This window comes from Schistocerca nitens, chromosome 3 (genome assembly GCF_023898315.1).
Source record: "Schistocerca nitens isolate TAMUIC-IGC-003100 chromosome 3, iqSchNite1.1, whole genome shotgun sequence".
Taxonomy (NCBI): domain Eukaryota; kingdom Metazoa; phylum Arthropoda; class Insecta; order Orthoptera; family Acrididae; genus Schistocerca; species Schistocerca nitens.
The window spans coordinates 482233006-482240743 of NC_064616.1; the positions used below are offsets into that span (position 1 = coordinate 482233006).

At 43.2% G+C, this 7738-nt stretch overlaps 1 pseudogene; it reads left to right on the plus strand.

The window, feature by feature from the left end:
• The first annotated feature begins 3219 nt into the window (after positions 1–3219).
• Positions 3220–3337, plus strand: LOC126249916 (5S ribosomal RNA; annotated as a pseudogene).
• The last annotated feature ends 4401 nt before the right edge of the window (positions 3338–7738 follow it).

A 7738-nucleotide genomic window follows, 5' to 3' on the forward strand; every position in this document is an offset into this window, starting at 1 on the left:
TTTGAACATTTCCTGTAATAAAATGTTTGAAGTCACGCTGGTACGTTCTGTTGCTGTGTGTTTCCATTCCATGATTAATGTGATTTGAAGAGAAGTAATCAAATGAGCTCTAACATGGAAAGTAAGCGTTTCCGGACACATGTCCACATAACATATTTTCTTTCTTTGTGTGTGAGGAATGTTTCCTGAAAGTCTGGCCGTACCATTTTGTAACACCCTGTATAACGGACTTACGCTTTCGGATAATTGAAATAATTGATAACACCTCTTCGTAATGTCCTTGCTGTCTGGCAAAAAGATCCGATTCCCAGAAACACATTAAATAAAAAAATAATTAGAATCCGTTATCCGAATCGTTATTGCGCCACTGCTTCTAAGCAATAACAATGGAAAGAATTTTGGCAAATGATAAAACTGCAAAGCAGTTAGTGACATTTCGAATCATGGAGTTAATGATGTTTTAGTTTAAATTGAAGTGGTTAAAGAACATGGTCACCAGTTCATAGTGTGAGTGAACAATATTGTACAGTTATTAATCAGTTCGGAAGAGTATTTACGAAATAATGCAAGACAATCAGACGGTAACGGGCACAGTAACACTGACTCGACCTCGGATTCAAAATCACACTTAGCAACATGAAATAAATCTGATCGTGAAATCAGTAAAGCAAATTGCGCTAAGCATATGCACTTAACGGCTAATTGTTTGACGCTCAGTTTGCGTAATAAATAGTTTCGCACAGCCTTCCACAGTGCCTATTGTTAATATTTCCACTGTTGTTATTGTTCTTAAATAAATATTTTATGTTAAGCAAATGATGTCTTATTAGCCCGTATCTTTCATTAAATAACTACTGATTAACTATTGCAAAATACAGTTACGCATTTTGGAAATGAGAGCAGAAATTATTGATCACACAATAAAATTAAACGTGCCGAGCCCCAATAATTTTTGAAAATGCACTGAAATTGCTTTCTCTTAATCACAGATTATTAGTACTGGTGTTCTAAGTGAAGATTTCACTGATCAACAAAGTCCATTATCTTTAACCGTCAGTCTCAATTATTTTTAAAGTTTTTATAACTTTCATTTTTTTAAAAATTATCAAAGTTAAAGTAGGTCAGTAATTTTAGTCTTTTTATCATCAACAGCGACACTCGGTTTTAATTAAGAATCACAGACAGCACCGTACTTGGTAACTGTTCAGGTTCCAGCACTTGAAACGCAGAGTTAAAGTTAAGTATTAATTATTCATAAAATGAATCTACTACTCTTGTTAGCCTTGATACACCTCTAAATATTAAAATTGGTCTCATGTTATCTCAGTGAGTGGCTGCTCGTGCTGCGTAACTTAATAATTGCCGACAATGCATGGCAATCGGTTCTTCTTAGCGTCGCTTTGCAATAAACGATTTTGGGTCCACAGTGCTCTTTTTTCCTATTAGTTCTTCTTGATGCTTTTTGCACTGTGCCCAATTAACACCATAATTATGCCTGGCCATGACATACAATTCTTGCAGTTTGGTACCTTACAATGTGGCGCACTACTTGCCGCTAGCGACCCCTACGCCTGAGCGCTTCTGTCAGACCCTACAGCACAAGAGCTAGCGCCAGTCTCAACTGCACTACGATAATGTTCCCTACTTCAGATATACTCTTCGATGTTCACAGCAGCAAACAGTGTGTTTACTACATGTTATTACATTTTTTTTAGATATTGCGTTTTACTTACATAAAAATATTCTTTCATAAGATAGTTGTTGCAAAATAGTGACAAAATATACCACATAAGAAATTACTTCATTATTCAAAATTTGAATATTAATACTGCGAAAATTTCTTATGTTAGAAAATGGTTCAAATGGCTCTGAGCACTATGGGACTCAACTGCTGTGGTCATAAGTCCCCTAGAGCTTAGAACTACTTAAACCTAACTAACCTAAGGACATCACTCACATCCATGCCCGAGGCAGGATTCGAACCTGCGACCGTAGCGGTTGTGCGGTTCCAGACTGTAGCGCCTTTAACCGCTCGGCCACTCCGGCCGGCTCTTATGTTAGACACTGTGTTGTGTTACGAGCGTTTTTTCGTCTCAAATCATACTTCCTGCCAGCCTGGTGAGATGGTGTGTGGAGCAATACACTATGAAGCCCGTGCACTGATACTGTTCGATATGGGCTCTGTAAAAGTCGCAGGGTATGTGGAGGAGGTCCTGCAACCGATGCCTTTCCCATTCGTGAACATTCGTGTCCATACCCTGTTTGAATAGGACAACCGCTGTCATCTCCTAAGCACGCCTAGCAGCTGTGGATACTCTACTGTGGCCAGCCGCGTCGTAAGATCTGCGCCCAGTCCAGAACGTGTGGGGTGCCATGGAGCGTGTTATCAGGACTCCACCTCCACCCATCAATCCGGAAGAACTGCGCACTCAGGTGCAAGCAGTATGCAATGGAGTTTCTCAGGACTACAGCCGAGACCTGTACAGCGCCATGTTGCGATTTATGGACGCTTGTATCCACAACCATTAGGGCTCGATATCACAGTAACACTAACGTTTTGTGGCCATGTTGGTATTTCAAAGTTGAGAGAGCAGCCATTCGCCTGCCTGCCAGCAATTATCGCAATCCGTCTGGTCCTTAGTGTGCAGCTCTTTTTAAATCGATCAGTATTAGATATCTGCAACGTCATTACATTCACATGTTTCTCGTGACTGTGGTTTATGATATGTAATGGTACAACTCTCTTGTCTTCCAAAGTCATCCATTCACAATCAGCATACTATTTATAGGTGCCATAGACCTTAACACAGATTTTTTCGTTCTGTTTCTCGCATAATTGCGTGAACATGTTTCATCTCAGTAGGAAATGGTATGTTGGCAAAGTTTAATTAGTTTACATGTGACCAGTACTTGAACATGGGTTCCACATGCTTGTTTACAGGATACAAACCTGATAAGGTTGACCACTTGAAACAGGCATTGTCTTTTGCTTAAACGTTTATTAATGCGTATTTGTCTGCTGCCTCCTTGAACAGTTTCGTGTATGGTCCTGCATAAAAGTCTTTATATCCACTAACATTTACATACACTTGAACTATTCCCTTCTACGCCCAACTTGAAACTCTCTCTTGAAAAGTCTCACATTTTTAACCGCTTCTCGATGATATTAGGCGAGTACCATTCGTCACTAAAATTTCGAATGATATTTACATTTGCATGGGCAACGGCCTTGCCGCAGTGGATACACCGGTTCCTGTGAGATCACCGAAGTTAAGCGCTGTCGGGCGTGGTCGACACTTGGATGGGTGACCATCCAGGCTGCCATGCGCTGTTGCCATTTTTCGGGGTCCACTTAGCCTCGTGATGCCAATTGAGGAGCTACTCGGCCGAACAGTAGCGGCTTCGCTCAAGAATACCATCATAACGACCGGGAGAGCGGTGTGCTGACCCCACGCCCCTCCTATCCGCATTCTCCTCTGAGGATGACACGGCGGTCGGATGTTCCCGGTAGGCCACTCGTGGCCTGACGACGGAGTGATTATTTACATTCGCACTCCTTTTATTTAGAAGTATTTGATTTTCTTTGCGTGAATTGGGCAAGAGAAAATTATATACTAGTGAATAAGTGATATTATTTGGTTAGTTAATTTGAATAAGTCTGTTTTCAAAAATGTGATAACCTGAATCAAAGAAATTTCTAGGCTCCTTAAACGCAAGCCTGTTAGATATCACAGCAGTACATATTCAACTTCTAAATGCAGACTCGAAAGCAATCCATTCAAGATCAACTAATTCAATGAATTTTGGTGCTGGTTCAGCCATTATTGCTGACATCGAGGTTCAGCCTGCTGAGAGACTTCTCCGTCGGTGGCTTTCTTCAGCGTCGGTGGCGGACTAGCCGCTACAGGTTTTCCGCTACTGGATAATAGATCAGCTGTATTTCCGAAATTCACTGCCCTGCCTCAAGTTCCTTGCAGATTCTACAAAACTGAATGAAAAAAACATGCCTTAGGAAGGAAACATATTTGCATTCATATATATAGCAGTGTCTCAATAGACGGAAAAAGACCTACAGGAAAAAAGGGTGGATTGGATGTGCCCTTGTGAACAAAATGTATCGGCAGAAACGTTATAGGAAGAAGGATCAGTAGATAGAAGATGAAATATTGTTAACAGTAATGTACATATCAGTCTTATATTTTCTAGAGTGTTAGTTGCCGCACACATCAAATTTTCCTCACGATGGGGTATTTTGAAGATAGTCACTGCAGTTCTTCAACCACTGCTCTGATCGGGTGCGACTGAGGTCAGCTGGTGCAGATTCTGAAACACTGAATGAGAGAAAAGCATGCCTGAGTTACATCAAGTAAACAGTAGGTGAAAAGGTAGAAGCTTGTTAATAGCAATACACACACATCAAAAAAAGTTTTGCATCATCCCGGTTTCCAGAACTCCTGAAGCTAGACATTGACTGTATCACAGACACAGTCCCTTTGCGTGTCTGAGATGTCACTAAACCCGCCCAAAGATGTAACCAACCATGCGTGAGCAGCGCCTATTAGACGGAGGTGGTCCGACAGCCGATCAGTTCCAGTCATTACGCCAGGAAGTCAGTACCCGGCTCGTGTTGTCTGTAGTTCAACCATGCTTAGACGGTCAGTACCGTGGTTCGATCGCGTATGCGTTCTCATTGTTACTTTGTGCCAGGAAGGGCTCTCAACAAGGGAAGTGTCCAGGTGTCTCGGAGTGAACCAAAGCGATGTTGTTCGGACATGGAGGAGATACAGAGAGATAGGAACTGACGATGACATGCCTCGCTCAGGCCGCCCAAGGGCTACTATTGCAGTGGATGACCGCTATCTACGGATTATGGCTCGGAGGAACCCTGACTGCAACGCCACCATGTTGAATAATGCTTTTCGTGCACACACAGGACGTTGTGTTACGACTCAAGCTGTGCGCAAGAGGCTGCATGATGTGCAACTTCACTCCCGACGTCCGTGGCGAGGTCCATCTTTGCAACCACGACACCATGCAGACATGTTACACATGGGCCTAACAACATGCCGAATGGATCGCTCAGGATTGGCATCACGTTCTCTTCACCGATGAGTGTCGCATATGCTTTGAATTAAACAATCGTCGGAGACGTGTTTGGAGACAACCCGGTCAGGCTGAACGCCTTAGACAAATTGTCCAGCGAGCGCAGCAAGGTGGAGGTTCCCTGCTGTTTTAGGGTGGAATTATGTGGGGCTGACGTACGCCGCTGGTGCGCATGGAAGGCACCGTAACGGCTGTACAATACGTGAATGCCATCCTCCGACCGATAGTGCAACCATATCGGCAGCATATTGTCGAGGCATTCGTCTTCATGGACGATAATTCGCTACCACATCGTGCACATCTTGTGAATGGTTTCCTTCAGGATAACGGCATCGCTCGACTAGAGTGGCCAGCATGTTCTCCAGACATGAACTCTATCGAACATGCCTGGGATAGATTGAAAAGGGCTGTTTATGGACGACGTGGCCCACCAATCGCTCTGAGGGATCTACGCCGAATCGCCGTTGAGGAGATGGACAATGTGGACCAACAGTGCCATGATGAACTTGTGGATAGTATGCCACGACGAATATAGTCATGCATCAATGCAAGAGGACGTGCTACTGGGTATTAGAGGTACCGGTGTGTACAGTAATTTGGACCACCACCTCTGAAGGTCTCGCCGTATGGTGGTATAACATGCAATGTGTGGTTTCCATGAGCAATAAATAATGGCGGAAATGATGTTTATGTTGATCTCTATTCCAATTTTCTGTACAGGTTCCGAAACTCTCGGCATCGAGGTGATGCAAAACGTTTTTTGATGTGTATATATACAGGTTGGTTCCGTGACGATGACAAAAACTTTCAGGGATGATGGGGAGCGGTAGAGGTATCAATTTGAGGTAATCGACCTTCGTCTCGAAACGACCAAATCGAAAGTTACGAGCGAAAGTCGTTCTGACAGCGGAAAACCTGTACCGGTACGGTTGTTGCTTAGATTATAGGGTAGGAAACTTTCAGATGGACCAAAACAAGATAAAAAAGTCGATTGAATGTGGACTCTAAAATGCATACCTTAAGAGCTAAGGACACTTTTTCGGTACAAAAATGGCTCTGAGCACTATGGGACTCAACCTCTGAGGTCATCAGTCCCCTAGTACTTAGAACTACTTATACCTAACTAACCTAGGGACATCACACACATCCATGCCCGAGGCAGGATTCGAACCTGCGACCGCAGCGGTCTCGCGGTTTCAGACTGTAGCGCCTAGAACCGCTCACCCACTCCGGCCGGTCTGTCCGTACAAGAGACGTGTCTCTTAGTGAAGATGAACAGTGCTCATAGCTGTTGAGATAGCACGTAAGAGCCCATGAGTGCTGGACATTTTTTCTTATTTTGGTCCATACTGCTATCCCTGAATGTTGACTACCCTACAATCTTAGCAACAACAGTACCACTACCGGTAAATATATTGGACTGTCAGAGATATCAGAATGATTTTCCCATATAACTTTCCAACACGGTCGTTTCCGGACCAGGGTCTCTTCCTCAAATTGATAAATTTACCCTTCTCTCTATCATTCCTGAAAGTCTATAACATCATCACGAAATCAGCCCTTATGTTAGACTTGAGACCTCGTAGAGTTGCTCGACCGTCAGAAGAAAGAGTTGAGGTGTGGGCTATGAGGGTTCAACACCAATAATTCGCCATGAATGTCTGCTCCTGATTTCGTGACGGCGCATTCAGCTGAGTCAACAGTCGCTGACAGCTGGGCATACACAATTCTGCAATGACACATTTCATCAATTCCGTGAGTCCAGAAAAAGTTTATGCTTCTAAAACGCATAGTCAGCGAGTTAAGGCTTGCCGATGCCTTATTGACATATGCATCATATTACTCCAACTGAATATTAAGGAAAAATAAAGAGTTGTAAGAACGCCCAAAACACTCAGTCACTGAGTTCAGGCTCGCTGATGCCTAATCGGCGTGTGTGTCGTATACGCCAAGCCGAGAGTCAAATGCATTGGCAGAATCACAAGCCATCTAACGGAATGAAATGGTTTATACAACGGTCAGTCATTATGTCGTCAAGCATCGTATCGTTAACTGAGAGCCTTAGTATGATTGTTCATTGCGATAAACAAGTGAGCGTAATCAAAAAATTCAAAAATCGTTCGGATAAAGTTTTAACATAAGGTAGATATCCGCAGAATTCAAAAAATGGTTCAAATGGCTCTGAGCACTATGGGACTTAACATCTGAGGTCATCAGTCCCCTAGAACTTAGAACTACTTAAACCTAACTAACCTAAGGACATCACACACATCGATGCCCGAGGCAGGATTCGAACCTGCGACCGTAGCGGTCGCGCAGTTCCAGACTGAAGTGCCTAGAACCGCTTGGCCACACCGGCCGGCGCAGAATTCAGATTGTATGGATGCATTGAACATGACGCTAATTTACTCAAATCTTTATTGGAAAGTAAGATGTAATCAACATTTAGTAAAACGTGATGCCACTCAATAGTGAAAAATAGGAGCCATTTCTTTCAACGTCACAAGACTGTAGTGGAATGCAGTTGACGCTGAATGTGAAAGGTTTGGCGAGATAAACGGTAGGATATTTGTTCTGTTTGTGGTCACTGCTTATATTTCGCTATAAGGAAAAAAGTGTTTAGGGGGTTGTACTA